The sequence below is a fragment of the Arachis duranensis genome, chromosome 10 (assembly GCF_000817695.3).
Source record: "Arachis duranensis cultivar V14167 chromosome 10, aradu.V14167.gnm2.J7QH, whole genome shotgun sequence".
In the NCBI taxonomy this organism is placed as follows: domain Eukaryota; kingdom Viridiplantae; phylum Streptophyta; class Magnoliopsida; order Fabales; family Fabaceae; genus Arachis; species Arachis duranensis.
Genome location: NC_029781.3, coordinates 14,662,302 through 14,682,463, shown reverse-complemented (window position 1 = coordinate 14,682,463; position 20,162 = coordinate 14,662,302). Strand labels below are relative to the sequence as shown.

The following is a 20,162-nucleotide window of genomic DNA, read 5'->3' as shown; positions in this document are numbered from 1 at the left end:
ATAAATAAAATAATAATACATATATTTTATTTACACTTAAATGAGTTAAGACACAGTATCACGTATTACATTTATATACGTAGTGTGTAATATGTTTATTTCATTTTTAATATAGATACTCATTTATACGTTAAACGAGATAAATAATAATGACGCCTACATATAGAACTCGTTTACAACATCACTTGAAGTTACTTTCGAACTATTTTTACTAATTTTTTTCACCTCTAGCTAAATCTATTCAAATTATCAAGGTACTCGAAGATTATAGTGCCCACAGATGTACGTGATGAGGACATCAACCGCCTGAACACAATGTGGCATATCGCTAGGGCAATCGACTTCCTACGTAGTATTGTTTTTTTTTATGTTTCAGTTAAATAAGCATATAATTAGGGATGGCAACGAGTCTCCATGGGAGCGAGAACATGCCCCCGTGACGGGTAACGAGGATCTCAGAGACTTGAATATCTGCGAATTTAAAAAAATTGAAAAAATAGAAAATATTTTGAGAAATATAATCAAAATCATAGCAATCAGAAATATAAATTAGGGCAGAATTAAAATCACAGCAATAATTAACATAATTAGTATCACAACAATCAAAATTAGAAATATAAATTAGGGTTAACAGAATCAAAATCACAGTAAATAATTAACATAATCAGTACCACAACAATTAAAACATAATCAAAATCACAGCAATCAGAATAAAAAATATAAATTATGGCTAACAGAATCAAAATCACTTTAAAGAGACTCTAACGCGAAGACAGCGAAGAGGTTGATGATCTTACTGGACGACGAACAGGCTCTGATGGCGAGAAGGCCCTGATGCGAATACGATGAAATGCGAAGATGGCGAAGAGGCTATGATGCGATACTGCTGGCTCAGATAGGACTTAGGCCGCGGTGACGTTCTCCTTGATTGGGTCAGCGGTGACAATGACGTTCTCCTCAGCGACGATGACGCTCTCCACGGGATAGGACTTAGGCACGCGATGATGCATTACTGGGGTGAGCCGGTGACCAATGACCTCGAGAGGGATAGGGGAGAATTTCGGTGAAGAGGGGTAGGAGGTGGCAGATGGCGGTGGTGAGTGGTGAGAGGATTCAACGAAGAGGCAAAGAGAAGCAGAGAACAAGTGAGAGTGTGGCTAGGGTTATGTGAGACTGAAAAATGTAACTCGTCATATGTGTATATTAGGAGTATTTCAGTACTTTCACACATACCAGGTCCCCACAGGGTAGGGACCTCTATCCCTGCCCCCGCCCCGCTTAATATACAGGTACCTGTCCCCTGTTTTCGCAAGTATAAAATTGGTCCCATATTCGCCTTTCGGCGGGGTAAATCCTCATAGATATCTGTCCCGTCGGAGGTTTTTGCCATCCCTACATATAGTTATAGTCATGATTAGAGATTATCACACTCAAATATCATCCCAAAGTCATTGTTTCTCATATAACAATTGAAATACACACTTACAACCACATATCCACTACTACTAGATATTTCTGCTTAATTTTTGGAAGAAAAACATAAAAAAAAGAAGAAGTGAAATGTTTGTAAAAAATGCAAATGGTTGCAGATCATTTTATATATAGTTGCTGAAAATTTGTCGTGTCGTATCTTATTTACAGTGTAAATGGGATATACACATTGTTATTTCATTTACACGGTAAACGAGATAAGTAATGGAGTGTAAATTCATAAAAACACTACAAATTATCTATATTCGTAAATAAAATTTTATTTATTTAAAAAAATTCTATTTATATCTAAGGACTTTTTAATTTAAATAAATATATAAAATATATTAATTTTTTAAAAATACAAGTTATTTTAAAAATGTGCACTATGATTTTACTGCAAACACTTGTAAAATGGGTTATAATATTGTTTTAAGTTAAGTCTCATTTTGATTTCTGAGATTGACGAGTTGTATTGATTTAGTTTCTGAGATTCCAATTGCTCTAATTTAATCCTCCAGATTCGAGAAAAGTGTACAATATTAGTCCCAAGTACATTTTCTATCACCAAAACTCAACGCCGTGAGTAAGGTAACTTAGTCCTTGCCATGTTGGAGAGAGAAAAATGACGTCATATATGTTTTGGCATTAAAAAAAGGTTGAAACATCGTCTTTTAAGAGTTTTAGAGTAATAAAATGTTACTTCTCCACCATTTTGATCACTCTTTGTCTTCTCTTTTTCTTTTGAACTTTAAAACAAAAAATTTCTCTCTTTCATGACTAAACGTAACTAGTGGTTGCTGAAGAAGAAGGGATTTGCGGCTGAATATTGATTTTCAAAAGTGTGTACAAACATGCCTGGATGATGAACATAGTTGCAAGGGTTTGTAGCTCTGCTCACGGAGGTTAGTGACGATGAGTGAAATATTTTTTTGGTGAAATTATTTGCAATGTATACATGTTTAGTAATGATATTTTTATGTTTTCATTATTTTTATCATACTTTTGTTGAACTTGAGTTTGTGTTTGGGTTTGTTTTAGTTCTTGTATTATTAGGTGCAATAGTTTTTATATATGATCTGTTTTCAATGCTTGATGTGGGGATGGTTTCGATGGGCTTAATGATAATAATTATAGATGAATTTTGACCAGCATCTGTTAACACTATTGCTAAGTTATGAATATGCTGAAAAATTTGTGTGTGATTGTCTCTGTACCTTTTAATTTGATGTTCTAATGGTAATTATACTTTTCAATCAATCATACAAATGGAGATATTGATGGACATTATGTTCCGTCGTGGAAAAAAATTTCAGAAAGATGATAATGAAAACACAGTTTATTCACCTGATAACAAGACATGGCTTCGTGACCTTGATGAGGATACGCTAGATGTATTCTTTGTCAAAATATATTACAAAGAACTTGGATATGACGAGATCGTAGAATACTAATGGCATGTTCCTGGGTGCAATTTAGATGTTGGTTTAAGGGCTTTTGATACAGACAATGAGTTAAGGGAGATGTGTTTTATGCATGGCTAAAAAAAACGATGGCACGATTGATATTTACTTTCAGCATGGAATCTCATCACCAGATTTTCTTGAAGGGAAGGAGACGATTGTGTATATTGATGATGACATAAGGATTCAATCACTATCCTAGTATTGAGTGCATGTCCAAGGAGAATAAAAATAAGGATTATTTATAATAAACCTTTGCCTACTAACAATGAATGCATTACCCCTACTGTTGATAAACCCAAGACTAATGAGAATGAATCCATACCTTTTACTTCTAAAAATTACTTGCCCAAGACTACTAAACTCCTAACTATATCAAAGACTAATCCTAATTCCAAGTCAAAGCCCAAGCCTGTTATTAATGCTGCACCAAAAATCTAAAACTTAAGTCTAATAACAAGCCCAAACTAGTTTAAAGACTATATCAAAGCAAAATTTAAGGTCCAAGACGAAAGTCACTCAAAGAATTGGGCAATGCACAAGGGCTGCTTTAAAATGTAAGCAAATACAACAACCTCATGAGGTTAGAAAAGGTTATGAGTCTTCATCTGAAGATGAGCATGCTACTGAAGACAGCTCCTATAAACATGGTCAGGAAGATAACTCCTCAAGTGGCGATGATGAGGTTGTTGGAAACATATCAAAGGATAAGACAAGAGACATGAAATTTAGGCATGCACCTTTGAAAAACCAAAAAAGAATATGATTAATGATGATGATGCACTGGTTGTAGATGATGAAGTCGAAGAGATGGACTTTGGATTTTCGAGAGTCCCACACACAGGTATACTGCAATTGATGATGTCTATATAAAATTATGTTATTTGTTCTGTTTTGCAAATTTGATGACCCTTACAATAATATATTTTTCTTTTTTTTGTTTTGTTTGTGCATGGGAATGTGCTACCTGAGATTTGTTATTTTTATTTTAGGATGCTGAAAAATAGGGACCATTTATTAGCACGATTTTAAAGTGGGGGACTAGTTTGGGTTCATTAAATAAAGGTTAGGGACCATTATAGGTTCATTAAATGAAAGTTAGGGACTACTCTAGTTTTGATAAATGTTCATGAAATATTGGTTGTAAATGTAGGGATTGGTACCAGCTGTCTAAGAGGTGATGTCTTTAGTGCACCACAGATTTTGTGAGTGGCACCTATAGAGGAATTTCAATAAATAATAAAAAGATATAGAGCTAAAAAATTTAATGTGGGAGTGTGCAAGGTCTACTACACACCAAAATTTTACTGACAACATGAACAATATCAATAAGCTCAATGAATATGCATGGGACTATTTGAATAAGTGGCCCAGAGAGTTTTGGACAAAATCAGCGTTCAACCACAAGGCTAAATTGGATAATATATGTAATAATGTATCCGAAATTTTTAATGCATGTATCAAAGAAGCAAGGCGAAGCCAATCATCACCCTTCTAGAAGAAGTCAGAATGTTTGCTATGAGAATGAGATCAATAGCTAAAAACAAAGTAAAGTTGACCAACCATGTGAATAAGTTACCACTTGTAATTCAAAATAGGTTGGATAAGATCATAAAAGAGTCCAAAAACTGGTATCCTATCTGGACTGGAGATGATGTATACGAGAAATTTGAGGTGCATAGATATCCCATAAATATGGTGGTTGACCTGTAAAAGAAACTGTGCACATGCCAATTTTGGATGTTAACAGGTTAATTTTCTTTTACCTTTCATTATTTTTAATTAATAAATTTGATTTTTCTTCATATATTTTTAATTAATACATAGTGATTAATTCATTTAATTAATACATTTGTTGGAATACCATGTCAACTTACCTGTGTTGCTCTTGTAATGGTGAATAAGAAATTTGAAAACTTTTGTCACAAGTAGGTAACAATAGAATCTTATAGAGATACTTATTCACATTATGTAAATCTATTATCCGATCAATCTTTTTGCGAGAAATCAGATCATAATCAGACACAAATACCAAAAAGCAAAAGAAAGCCTGACCCATTGACGAAGAAAAAGAGAAAAGATCCAAATGAGGGTAATGAAAGAAACAAGAAATCTAAGCCTAGTGGCACTCTGAAGAGACACTTGAATCCTTTCACTTGTAGATACTGCCTACAAAAGGGACATACTAAGAAGGAGTGTCCAAAGAAGAGGAGTGCTGATGTTGCTATTGCTATTACTGCTGCAGCTGCAACTGTTGCTGCTGCTAATACAAAGACAAGTAACGGTAACAAGTTGTTGTTGCTACAAATGAAGCACCCAAAATGATGATGTTCCATCTGATGCTCCACAGGTTGCCGATGATTAAAATGGTGCACCACAAGATGTTGCTGCTCTTCCAAATGGTGGCCAAGAAGCACTAAATGAAGCTCCTCCAAGTGTTATAGATCAACCATCTGATGTCCATGAGGTTGGGATTGAATTATCACAGTTAAACTATTATGATGCACAAGACTCTCAGCAGGTAGTTAAATTTAAATTTATCAATGTCCATTCAAGTTTATTTATGTGCATAGACAAGATAATATTAAAATTAATCCCTTCATATAGGTACCACTCACAAGGCTACCAAAATTGCAAACCAAAAGAAAGACCTCACCACCACTCGGGACTGTGACTGTGGATCTATTCTAAGGAGAAAGCTTAATGACAGCTTTCAAATTGACCAGTTTTATGAAGTTTGTCCCAATACTAAGTTTAAAGCTATTAAGGAAGAAGAAGTGATCTTATTCTTGTATTTATGTAGTTCTTTTGGATGATGTTAATCAATTATCACGTCATTAGGCCTTCTGTTTTATTTTCTTTAAACTGTTAGATGCAATTTCGTAAAGTCTTTTATTTTGGTATCTTTGATTTTACGGTTGGTGTTTTGTTGAATGAAAAACTTGTTATATCGAGTTTATGCTTCTATTTGTTATAATCTTTGAATAATGTTATGTTAGATTTATGGTACTCTTCTGTTATGACATTATGTGATCTGAAATTATTATAATGACACTCTTTTGTTATGGTACTCCTATGTTGCTGGAAAGAATTTGTTTATAGCAATTTCATGTGTATCAATTAAGGAACATAGTTTATACTGTATTTATATTATTTCTAGGTGCATAGTCTTATATTTCCAATTAAGGAACACATATAATCTTATATTTTTTATTTTTTCATATTGAAAATCTTACATTGACCTTAGCCCTTGAAAAAAGAAACTCCTATCTACTTTCCTTACAAAAATAGTCACAAATAACACTTGAATATACAATCTTTGAGTTCTTATTTCATCTTCTAACTTTTTCATTCTCCACACAAAATTTAGCCTGACTTGCTCAACCTTTCTTGCAGAATTCAAAGTTCCTCCCACCTATTCTTATCTATTGTCAACCAACACAAATAATTCGCATCATCACTTGTCAGTAGTCTGAAACAAACAATTTTTCATATTAAAAAAAATCTATTAACAAAAATTGAGTATAATTTTTCACATTATAGTTGGGACATCCAAAGAATGGCTTGTTAGAATTTGAATCAGTTGCGGACCAATAAAGCACAGAGCGACAACCATAACCACACCACTTTGGAACCCACAAAGATTTGCTATGGCTAAGGATCATAGTGGCTGAACACATAGAACTTTGGATGCCACCTGCAATCATGATTCCTGACCTATAACGATGCATAGAAAAGAAGAAAAAGAGGAAGAAGAAGAATATGGAGAAGAAGAAGAAGAATAAGATGAATATTATTTGCTTTAGGTTATAAAAAGGGAGAAGAACCTAATTGGTTTAATCTCATTTTTCTTCTACGTCATCTAGTCATTATCATCTCCAGTGTGGCAAGGATTAAGCCACATCACTCACGACATTGAGTTTTGGTGACAAAAAAGTGCTTGGGACTAATATAGTGCATTTTCTCAAATCTGGAGGACTAAATTAAAGCAATTGAGATCTCAGAAGTTAAATTGGTGCAACTCGCCAATCTCAGGGACCAAAATGGGGTTTAACCTATCATTTCACTCAAAACACCTACAAAATGAACCGATTCAATTCATACATATGTGAAATGAGCCTGTTTTGAAGTGTTACCTAAAACTGAATGGTGTTTTGAGTCTGGCTATGAGATCTAGATGCCAAGAGTAAATCGTTGACGCTCTCACCTAGTCAATGGTAGAAAGTACCTACAAGAGATTCCGATTCTTAAGTTAACAATAGTTTTTTAGCAAGCTATGTGTAAAATGGATTGAAAAAAATTCCTGAATCTTAAGATATTTATAGAATGAAGAAATAGACTATAGTCATTCCTTGAAAATAATGTCAGATGATTATGAGTAGTTATTTACGTACAGAATAGGAAGTTACCCTCATGTTTGAGATAGTTATAACTTTAGTGGTAATAATCGAAATAGTGGGAAGGTGCTTTTGACTTGCTCCCCAAATTGGGTGGGATATGGGTTGTGGATAATCCGTATCTTAGTTAGTTCGATTCGTGTAAATGTGAGGTTAAATGGTTTAGAATCACTACTTCTAGATCGAGTTATAGGATAATGAACCAATGTGAGGGTTATTCGCTATTCAATGGAGTCTTAAGTTGGACTAACTTAAGTCAGGTATGGATAGAGTCCATGTCACCTCTATTGTAAGTAAGATGGTTCTTTTACTTCCATATCCCACAAAAATAGGTTTAAAGTGTTGGGGCTTGTTTCTCTCCCATGTGAGGTTCAAGTCCAAACTTTTAGAGGTGTCTCTTTGCATCATTTTGTCACTAACCTAATCAAAATTTTAGAGTCTTAGAAAAAAAAATGCAACCACAAAAGTAAGAGAAAAGAGAAAAATAGAATTTTTGTTTTTATGCAAAGCAAAAAATTTTGAACAGTTATTTCTCATCGACTAGGTAATTTATGCGTTGTTATTTCCTTTGTATTATGACATGTGTTACTAATTTTGATGGGTGACAAATTGTGTACTGTTTTTTGACCTTGTAATAAATGTATAGGTTTTATGTGCAAATTTAACTTTTACCTCTTTGTAGGACTTATTTTATAAATATAGAATATTACTATGACAAAATATGAAATACTGATTTTATATATTTTTTAATTATATAGAATTTTATGTTGTACCAATTTTGTGAGCTTTTTGTATTTTAAAGTCTGTAATTAATAGTTTAAGAGGGTTATAGCCAAAACTATCTAAGTAGATAGTTAAAACTTCATAAATATATATTCTATATTCTAATATTTTTTATATAAATAATTAATTGATAATTAATTCTTTATGTATATATGATATGATTGATATAAAAATTTTGTATGTTAACAATAATATTCTCTACTTTTATATTATTTGCAAGAAAAAAATAAAAATAAAAAATAAAATTTTATTATTTTTATTATTTTTTCATAGACTCTTTAAAATAAAAATACTAAAAATAATAGATAATGAAAATATACTCTAAATTTTTATCTTTTTAATACATTTTTTTATGTATTAAATTCATTGAAAATACCAAAAATTATTATTTTTAGTTTGAGTGCCTTTTAACTAACTCTTAATATTTATACGGTAGAAATATAATTAAAGAATCATATAATATATTTATTTCTTAATCTTAACCATCACAATTTAAATTTAGTTGTCTTTAGGTAAAGAAAGTTTGCTCTCTACAAGCAGAAACTCCAAAAAAAGGTCTTTAGAAAAGAACAAAATAAGAAAGAAAGAAAACTGGATCAGCAAAGGAACCAAAATAAATGTGTCTTTATTATTTATTTATTGATATATAAATTTATATTAGTTTTTTAAATGTTAAAAAATATAAATTAACTTCTAAAAAATATTGTATAGGTGCTTTTAAAAGGATTTTGAATTTTTTTAAATTAAAAATACAAATACAAATTTTTTATTTATTAAACATAAAATAAGATATTTTGTGTTTTTTAAAAATTTAAAAAAATTTTACTAAATAATTATTTTATATTTTACTATTTATGTTATTTTATTATGATTTTAAAATAACACTTTTATTACAATTTTTTTAGAGACAACTTTTTTTTTCTTTATTTTGCCAACGTACAATCAAACTTACAAAACAATGCTGATTTAGATCTAATCCATGTGTTTCTCAGGCGTAACAGAATAAAGGAGTTTTAGTTTCAGTGTGTTTTTTTATGATGGGACCAAACACAATAAAGACTTTCTATAAGTCCATCTCTCTAGGAAACCATGCAAATATTATTAATCTTGTGCTCCGTTACAGAATATAGGAAGAATAAGTATTTCAGTTTGAAATTATACTAAAAACGGAACACATATACCTTTACATGTGTCAGAAAGTACAAGATGAAGGTTAAAACCCACTTGTTTATAGATAGTTCTAACGACTAGTTATACTTATCTATACGAACTTTTTAATTTAAATAAATATATAAAATACATTAATTTTAAAAAAATACAAATTATTTTAAAAATGTGCACCTATCATTTTACTGCAAACACTTGTAAAATGAATTATAATATCTTTTTATCTAAACACTTATAAACTGAGCTAATTGAGATATATGTAAAATAAACTTGTTTTAAGGATTGTTGTTTAAAACTAAATAGTGTTTTGAGTCTGGACGTGCGATTTAGACGTCAAAAATAAATCTTCACGCCCTCACCTAGACGATAATAAAAAATACTTGTAAGAGATTTTGATTCTTAAGTTAATAAGAGTTTTTAGCAAGATAAGTATAAAATAAATTAAAAAAATATCTAAATGTTAGGATATTTATAAAATAAAAAAATAGACTAAGTCATTCTTTTGAATGATTTCAGACGATTATAAGTAATTATTTCTTTACAGAATAAGAAATTATTCTCAAGTTTGAGATTATTGTAACTTTAATAGTAATAACTAAAATAGTGGAAAGAATTTTGACTTGCTCCCCAAGTTAGGTGGGATACGAGTCGTGAATGATTAGTATCTTAGTTGGTTTGACCCGTATAAATGTGACGTTAAATGGTTTGAATTCACTATTGTTAGACCAAGTTATAGTACAGTGGTCTAATACCAGGGTTATTCACTATTTAATAGAGTCTTAGATTGAACTATCTTAAGTCAAGTATGGACAGAGTCCATGTTACTTCTATTATAAGTGAGATGGTTCTTTCACTTTTATATTTCATAAAATAGGTTTAAATTATTGAACTTTTTTTTTTATGTGAGGTCTAAGTCCAATTTTAGGGGTGTCTTTTTGTGCCTTTTTAACACTAACCTAATCAGAATGCTAGGGTCTTTGAGCAAAAAAAGGTGTAGTCACAAAAATGAAAGAGAAGAGAGAAAATAAAATTTTTACTTTTATGCAAAACAGCAATTTTTAAATAGTTGTTTCTCATTCATTCATTGTTGGATTGGTTTAAAACTTAGACTGCCGATTCATCTTATCTTCTTATCAATTCGAAATGTTGGAAATGTTGATTGGAGATCTATAGTGGAAGAAATTTGCTTCAAATAGAATCTCTAACTTTGGATATTTTACTTTTTTTGTTACTCATTTTTAAGTTATGATATTTTAGTGTTTTGACTGGTTATATTCATAATTTATGCTTTATTTGAGACTCTTTAATACCTCATATTTAATTATAATAGAGTTATTTCATTAATTCATTGGTCTAAATAACTCGTAATTTTTACATCTTATATTGAGGAGATTTTTATGTTAAAATATCTTAGTGTGCTTTTTTTGTTTTACTTAATATATTTACTTGCTCATAGTTATCGTCATATTTAATTATGAGTGTTTTTATATTGTTCTTATATTGAATATTTATGTTATTTTTTATTACTGAGCTCTCTCATACACCACTATTTTTACGAATTTATATTTAATCATATTTTTTGTATACAATTATTTTCACACAAATTGTAAATTTTAGTTATAATATTTACAATATAATTTTGAATCTATTGCATCATAATCTAGCTATACGTCATTTTTCATATAATTTTCTGGCTATATATGTTTGTAATTTGAAATAAAAAATCAAATAATTTTTTTTATCTGATTATACACAATTATTTGACGATTACTTCGCTACTTTTTTAAAATGAGAGAATAATTTCTCCTATATTATGCATTATTACATGCTAAACCTAATTGTGTACGCATTTGACATATTAATAAATTTTCTTACATATTTTTATTTGAATATGAAATATCGTGTTTCAATTAAACTTCCAATAATTAATTTCTCGCATAATTTCGATTATAGAAGTAACAAAATTGAAATATTGGGAAAGTGATATGAAAAATAACATATTTTGGTGATAGTGTATTGGACTCAAAATTACATTGTAAATATTAAATTTATAATTTGTGTGGAAACAATTGTACAACTTAATTGAATATAAATTGTTAAAAGTAGTGGTTTAAAGTTTAAACTTATTTCGCAAGATCTAGGAGTGAAAGGGCCGTTTCACATCACCAAAGTTGAGATGGGTCTGGTTCATTTGCGTCAGAAGTAAATTGGTCCATTTCGTAGACGCCCCAGCCTCCAAGTAAAATAATATTATCGAAAATTCTATGATGTTAAAGATGAAAAATTTCAACACCTAAAGAAGTTCATATGATTAACTAATTATAGTGTTAAATAAACACGTGTTTTTTTATAGAATACAGACTTTGATATAAAGTTTGTATTGCTGTGAGTTTGTGTTTTTTTATATTATACGAGTAGTGATAAATTTAATAATGCGATTTTTTTTCTTCTACAATAACAATAAAGTCTTGTCCCACTAACTGGGGTCGGCTACATGAATCAAACAACGTCATTGTACTCTATCGTGTATCATGTCTACAGAGAGACTGTTTACATGTAGATCTCATTTGACCACCTCATGGATGGTCTTCTTAGGTCTTCTATAAAAAATAATTAAATTATTATATTAAATTATTTTCATAATCTAAAAAACAAAATAAATACCTTAATTTTAAAATATCAATCATGAAATAGATCTTAAAATGACTTAAGCAAATTGTTATGTATTTTTTTACTGATTGTTATGCACTTTAAATTACATTTTTTTGAATTTTTAACCGATATTTTTTGTAGAAAATATTGATTCATTTTTTCAACCACCTAAAATTGTTAAAATAGAAAATGTAAACTCCGGTTAAATTAGTAGATAATTAGTCAATAAATTATTTTTTTAATAAAAAATATTAGAAATGTGAAAATTATATTAAATTAGGATACAGCTCGTTAAAACGAGAATTTTGACACCAATTTCAAAGAAAATGGTCTAAGATTGGACCAAACGGGTCGAATCGGTTGAACTGGACTCGAACCGGACCGTCGGTTCAACCGGACCAACTCATTAAAAGAAGCCGAACTCCTTTCTCTCCCTCATTTGGATGCAACAGCGTGAAACACTTCCAGGGAGGGGAGAAAGCTTCCGTAACCTTACGGTAAATTTTCGATCCCCGTAACTTTTCTGTCCGAGCTCCAATCGCCGCACCGTTTGTAGCCATGCGTTCACCACATCGAGCTCTACGTTTCTACCGAAACAATTTCACTGGTAACTTGTTTAATCACTCTCAGCCTTCTCTTCCCCCAATTTTTGAATTTTAAGTGGGAATGTTGAATTTCTTTGATTTCTGATGTTTTAGGATCCAATTAGCTTAAGAGAAACGTTCACTCTTGCTTATGTGAAGCTTGGGTAAGGTGAGGATACGATAATTCTATTTTATTTTCTTTGAATTTGAGCTTTGAGTATTAAATTGGATATATATGTGTTATGAATGTGTATTAGGTTGTGATAAATAATTGGAGCTTGAAATTGTGAATATTGGAACTTGGAGGAAGCTGATTAGTTGAATTTTGAAGGGGCTGCCTTGGTTTTAAATAATTTGCTTTGGTCGTTACGTGGAAATCGGCCAAGGTATGGTTTAGATTTCTTGCATTTAATATATAATGTTATGTGAAAACTTAGGCTAGACGACCATAGGATAAATTGAAAAGCAGGTGTATGTTTAATGTTTAGTAATTTGTCGATGAATATATTTGGTTGAAGTTTATTGGATAATTAGTTATTAATTTTGGATGCGGAATGTTGTTATGTTAATTTGGAGAGAATTATGGTTGAATGTTATTGTTGATGAACATAGTTGGTTAGGTACTTGTTGATTAACTAATAATTTGGTGAATTATTGATTTGAGGAATTTTGTGTTAGAAGTCTAGGATTAGTGAACTATGATCCTTAGTTGAATTTTGGTTGTTGGTTTTGAATATTGTATGAGTATAATTGTTGATCTGAAGTAGATTTATTGTGGTGACTGTTATGATGATGAGGAAGGGTATGTTGAATTGAAAAGAAAGCAAGTTTGGACCCAAAAAGGGTGGCAAAGTCCGAGTTTTAGAGGAGGTGCTGCCAAAATTTTATAAAAATTAGAGATTTTGTTTATATGATTATCTAAAAAGATTTAGATTCAAAGGTTATATGGTTTGATTTAGAGTTATTAAGAAAATGAATATGTTTTAAGTTTGAAGTTTGATTCTTAGAAAAGAATGAATTATGTTTTGAATTGGAATTATTGATGGACGGAATGAGAGGTGTGATAATGAAGGATAAGGATTGAATATGTTTAATGTATGATGATGAATGAGATGCAATTGAGAATGAAGTGGATGTAGATGAATTATAATTGAATTATTTATATGGCTTATGAATTTGAATGATCTGAGATACGAGATTCCCTGGATAAAGTGCCGTGGCTTGCCACCACGTGTACCAGGTAGAAAACTCGATACTCTGTTGACCCTACGACGTAAGTGTGACCGGACACTATATAAATTCCCGGGAATGTTAGCCCCATTGAGCAATATTGATTATTTGAGATAAAGCTATGCATAGACTCATGGGGATGCACGTCGGGGGACAGTCTAAGTACAATTCAGACTTGTCGGGTTGGCTGGATAACCGACAGATGAGCCTCATCAGCCATAGGACAGGCATGCATCATATGCATATTATTTGAATTACTTGCTTGTTCTTTAATTGGGTGTGTTTAAATGTACTTGCCATGTTAAATGTGTATTTGTTACCTGCAGTATTTGTAACCTTCTTGTGCTTGCCTTTATCTGTTTAAATATCTGTGAAATGCATGATGGAGTTGGAGGTATGGAGGAATGGCATCATGAGATTTAGATGTAAAATTAAGCTAGTTAGGCTTAGATACTCTTAGAAAATCACTTTTTATGGCTTCTGTTTAATACTTTAAACTCTACAATCTGAGTGTTGGCGTTCTAGGATTGCCTCTGGCATTCCCATGACCTTATATATTATGTGTGTGGCACCTTTACCATACTGAGAACCTCCGGTTCTCATTCCATACTATATTGTTGTTTTTCAGATGCAGGTCGAGAGGCATCTCGTTAGGCGTCTGGACTCTTGAAGCGGAGTGGTTACTGGGTTATTTTGTTATGCTATAATGTATATATATGTACTTAGCTTTCTCTCCACATAACTTATTCTTTTTGATCCTCCTAGAGGTGTATGGAGAGGCAGGATTTTGTTTATGTACATTTGAGTTTTGGATATGTATATATATGTCTATATGTGTGTATATTCTCCGGCCAGTCTTGACTTCGTAGGCTGAGTCAGGAGCTCGTTATTTTGTATCTTTGACTCTCTGTTCCTGTTTTGGGTTACTTTACACTTGACAGCTGTAGCTTTCTTAGCACGCAAGTTAACTCGTTCCTTGAGCATTGCGCTTTTACTTTTGCTATTTTTATTTCCTCTGTTCTTCAAGGCTCCTAGCATATTATAATTCTTCTGCTATTATGAGTACTCATTTTATTTTAGAGGTCGTAATACTATACCACCTCTATTTTACGATTTAAGCGTAAAGTTTAATGTGGTAGGGTGTTATAGAAAAAATGAAATAAATACTAAACAATTATATATTATACAACAAATTTGTTTGTAACTTTTTGCATTACCTTTCATTATACTTTCTTAAATCGTAAAAAATAATTTAATTAAAGTTAACTCATTTTTACCATTATAAACAAAGAAACACAAGTATAAAAGAGACGAGGTTAATGTGTTATTCAACTTGAGCAACAAATAATATAAAAAGAAAGTTTAGTAAAAGGGCTTTTTTTCTTCGACGGGTAATACCAATTTTTCTTTTACTATTTCTTTTTTTATTTTATAATTTTTATTTATTTTTTAAATATTCTTAAATTCACTTTTTAACTATTTTTTAAATTAATTATAGTTTATAGATTCTTAATTCTAATGAAGAGACAAATTATACTCATGAATGACATATGTAATCCATAGTATTTGTTGTAAAAATAAAAAGAACACACGTTTCTTTTAATTATTCGATACATATTTCTATAAGTACTAAAAGTTTTTTCAATCAACATCATGAAATTTTTTTTTTAAATTTTAGGGTGCTGATGAAAAAAATTTTCGGCACTTATAAATTAAAAACTATGTACTAATAATTAAATATTTTAGAATCATATTTATGATGAATGATTTTTATATATACTAATGTTTAATAAATATTAATCTATCTTTTTATTCATTAAATAATAATAATAATAATAGTCAAATTACTAAACTCTCTTTTTATATTATTTGTTAGTTAAGTTGAATAACACATTAACGTCGTCTCTTTTATGCCTGCGTTTTTTTGTTTATAATTGTAAAACTGAGTTAACTTTAATTAAATTATTTTTTACGTTTTAAGAAAGTATAATAAAAGGTAATGCGAAAATTCACAAACAAATTTGTTGTACAATATAATTGTTTATTATTTATTTTATTTTTTCTATGTTAAAAATTTTAGGTGATTGAAAAAATAATCAACATTTTAATTTGAAATCAAATATTTTTTTTACAAAAAATGTCGGTTAAAATTTCAAAAATATGTAATTTAAAGTGCATAACAATCAGGAAAAAAAAACCTAATAATTTAGTTAAGTCATTATAAATTCTGTTTCATGATTAGTATTTTAAAATTAAAGTATTTATTTTGTTTATTAGATTATAAAAATAATTTAATATCACAATTTAATTATTTTTAATAAAATTGAAAAAAATCACGTTATTAAATTTATTATTACTCGTGTAATATAAAAAAACACAGACTAACAGCATTGCAGGCTTTATTGTTAAAGTCCCATAGAAAACACGTGTTTATCTAGCACTATAACTACATTAGCTTCTTTAAGTGCTGAAATTTTTCATCTTCAACGTCATAAAATTTTTCATTTATTATAACCTATTTAACCAGTATTGAGTGTAAAATGATAAATGTACATTTTTTAAATAGTTTTTAAAAATACAATATATTTATCAGATTCTTTATCTTTTTGTCAAACTTTTTTTAAGTAGTTTTTTAAACAATTTTGCTACGTTACCAACATCATTTTTGTCAACATCTACTAATTCTTATTTATAATTGTATTTAATGGAAGTGTTTTTGTGGATGTATCTAATAAAAATATTTTTTTTATAGCTGTGTTTTAATAAAAGTGTCTTTATAAATATATTTTTGGATGTGTCTCTTTATATATGTGTTTAAAATATAATAACTAATCATTGTTGACAATAAGTTGACAAATAATATATTGGTACTTATACTTTTCCTTTTTTAAAATACAATTTATTTATTTAATTCTCTATCTACTTAATTGCCAATCATTTTCTTGATACCTTTGTGATTGCTTATGATCTTGTGTCTTCCTTTAATGGTCATGCTGTCCTCTTTTATATAGCCACTTCACCCATTTGTCATTGTTCTTCTTTGCCTCTTGTATCCATATATTTCTTTCTTTCAATTTATTTTCTCCTATGTACTCAACACCAACATTGTCAAATAGATGCCTCTTCGTAAGTTTTTTTTCCTTTCAAAATTAGGAGTGAATCTCCAAATTAAAATTTGAAATAAAAATAAAAAAATTATATTATTTAAACTATTGCTCATTGACTTTACATAAATTTTATTCCTTATGAATTTCAGCTTTCAATCTGTCACATCCTTACTATTAATTCTTTTATTATTTGTTATCACCCATTATTATTAGGCGTATATTAATTAATATATCAGCATATGACCGTTCATATGTTTTATTTGAAATAAAAATAAAAAATTAATTACCAACATAAAGTGAAAACTTAAAAAGAAATTAAAGTCAGTGCAATTTGAACATATTTATCATCATCAAATTTAAAAATATTATTGGCTAAAAAAATTGGTATGGACTATTTTATTCGTCCACAAAAATTAAAAAAAATAAGAAAAAGGACAAGAAAAAATATAAATGTCTAAAAATTTTAGCAAAAGAAATCATCAATTGTTAAGAAACTATCTTTTATAAAAGATATTAAGAATATTAAAGAAAAAGAACTAATGAATAGGAAAAAGATAGAGAAGAAGAGAGAGAACATAAAGAAAAAATAATGGCAATCAAAGAAAAGAAATTACAAATTTAAGCGGCGATGTAGGAACAAGAGTTACAAACTCAGAGGTAAGTGCAAAGGAAAGGGAAATGGAAAGGATGGCTAAGGAAAGAGAAAGAGAAATGAATATGCAACACAAATATTTAATGCTGACACATCTACAATAAATGAAAAACGACAAGTTCTTCATGAGATTGTATATGAGAAAATAATTAATAAGTGATTTACTTAATGGTTCTTTATATTCATAGAGTTAAGTAGACTATTTTAATAGTTCCTTGTATTCATAGGCAACAACATCGACAACCGAAAGAGGACTTGATTGAGCACATATGGTGATTTCACAATGCTTTTCGTCAACTAAAGTTTAAGTATATTTTTTTATATCAAGTAATTTTTGAAATTAATGTAATTTGGAATTATATATTGTGTATTATTATTATTTATGAAGTTATTAATTTTTGTTAAGTCAAAAATTAATTTGGTTCCTTGTAATGACAAACATAATTAATAATATCCTAACATACTTATTTTTTTATGAGCATTGTAGGTATTAATGGATTGACAATCAAATATAATAATCAAGTAATCCATGATTCAAGTAAAAATAATACATAATTGATCCTTTATAAGCAAGAATCATTTCATATACGGATTGAATAGCTGCTGTATTTTTACCAAGCTAAAACAAGGAATGGATTCTTATTCAATGCCAACGGCTAAAAGCATTAAAGGTGCAACGACTATCTTGATCACATTAAGAATGATTTTAATATTAAAGAAGAGATATGAAGCTCTATATATTGATGAATTATCAAGGACGAAGGCAATTATTTTCCGGTATATTGAAGACCATAAAAAATAGCCTTTATTTTTCATTATTTTTGAGTGTATTTTTACTTTTTTTTTGTTTAAATTCAAACTTATTTTGAGAGATACAAAAGACAGAGAGTAGTGCATACAAAAGTCATTTAATCTTTGATTGAGAGTTTGATTTTAAAAGTGTGTTGGGTTAGAGTGCACTTGATTCACCTTAACTAAATTGGGTTAGCACCTAGGCAATTTATTAAGCTTGTGATAGCATAGGTGGTGGTTTACAAGAGTGTGAGTTTCTTGGAATTAGTGTTTGTAATCAATCTTGATTATAGTAGAAATTCTACCATTGTTGTAATGGAGACTAGACGTAGATCACATTGCACGTCGTGACCGAACCAGGATATATCGTGGTATTACTCTTCTTCTTTCCCAAAATTTGCAACCTGCATTTTTGTTTTATTCTCCTACCACGGGATGAGACAAAAAACGAAAATAATCTCCTGTTTATCAGTTTTGCTACATAATCTAAAAAAATGTTTATGCTTATATTTTCTTGATTTAACCCCTTTCTCAAGTCACTTAAAAACCTTCAATTGCTATCAGATCTTAGGCTAAAAGGACAAACTTAACAGCTTGGAGTAAAAGATCTATGGCAACCTTTTTGATTTACACGTTGACCAAAGGACAATCATATTATAGACCTCCTTTTTTTATTGGAACCGACTATTCTTATTAAAAAGAAAGGATGATGATTTTTGTGCAATCAATTGACTACAATATATATAAGATCATTGTGAATGGCTCAGATGTTCCTACCAAATGCAACATCGAAAGCAATGTTGTTTCAAAGGAAGATTTCGAATGGACGGCTGAAGAAAATAAGAAAGTGGAGCTAAACGCCAAAACTATCAATATGATGCATTGCACTATTAGATTTGAAGAATTTAGAAAAGTCTCAAGGTACGAAACCGCAAAGGAGATATGGGACAAGCTGCTGCTCACTCATGAAAGAATTAAGCAAGTTCGAAAAACTCGTATTAACAAGCTTATGAAGGAATACGAAATGTTCTTCATCATGGAAGATGAACTGATTGATACTTTATTTGAAAGATTTTCCATAATCATCAATAACCTTGATGCAATAGAAAAACACTTCTCTGAAGTAGAACTTGTTAAGAAGATTTTAAGAAGTCTTACCAAGTAATGGGAGATCATGAGCATTGTCATATCGAAGCTAATGATCTCAGCAATATTATTTATGATGAATCGAGAGGAAAGCTATTGGCTTACAAATCCAAACATCTTACTAATAATAACAAGAAAATGGGAGTGGCATTTAAATCAAGAATCACATCAAAAAAAAAATCTAATCATGAAACTCACGTTTGTCTCATGGCTAATCAAACCAATTATGACGAGGTAGACTTTACTAAATTTTCTATTTAACAATTGCATGTTATTAACGATTTAACTGAAAATTTAGCAAAGCTTCTCGAGAAATATGGCAAATATAAAAAGAAAAAGGCTAATTATCCAAATCAGTTTCCAAAAATTTTAAAGTGGATATTTTAGTCCCCAAGAAAAATTAATACACAGATCAATCTCCAAAGTTTTACTCTAACAAATAAATCCTAGTTTCCAATTTATATTTCGGCAGAGTAGTTACCCATATCACACTCAAGGTTTTTGTTTATTTGTGGCAGTTTTTTTCTTATTTGTGGAGGTTTATAACTCCCAACAAATGGTTTGTGGGGGTTTCTAAAACCCCAAAATTTGAGATGTCACGAGGTCTTTTGTATGAGTTTTTAAAAACTTTCACAATCTATTCAGTGGGGGAGGGGGTTTGTGTGTGGGGTTTTTATATTGAACTTTTGTGACAGTTTTAAATCACTTTTGTGACAGTT

General features: G+C 29.9%; 1 long non-coding RNA gene across 1 annotated transcript; it reads left to right on the top strand.

Annotated features, from left to right (window-relative positions):
- The first annotated feature begins 12,793 nt into the window (after positions 1-12,793).
- LOC110276127 (uncharacterized) lies at positions 12,794-14,598 on the top strand. The gene is made up of 2 exons (XR_002368584.2): positions 12,794-12,902; positions 14,375-14,598. It is a non-coding gene; the product is annotated as an uncharacterized LOC110276127 (long non-coding RNA).
- The last annotated feature ends 5,564 nt before the right edge of the window (positions 14,599-20,162 follow it).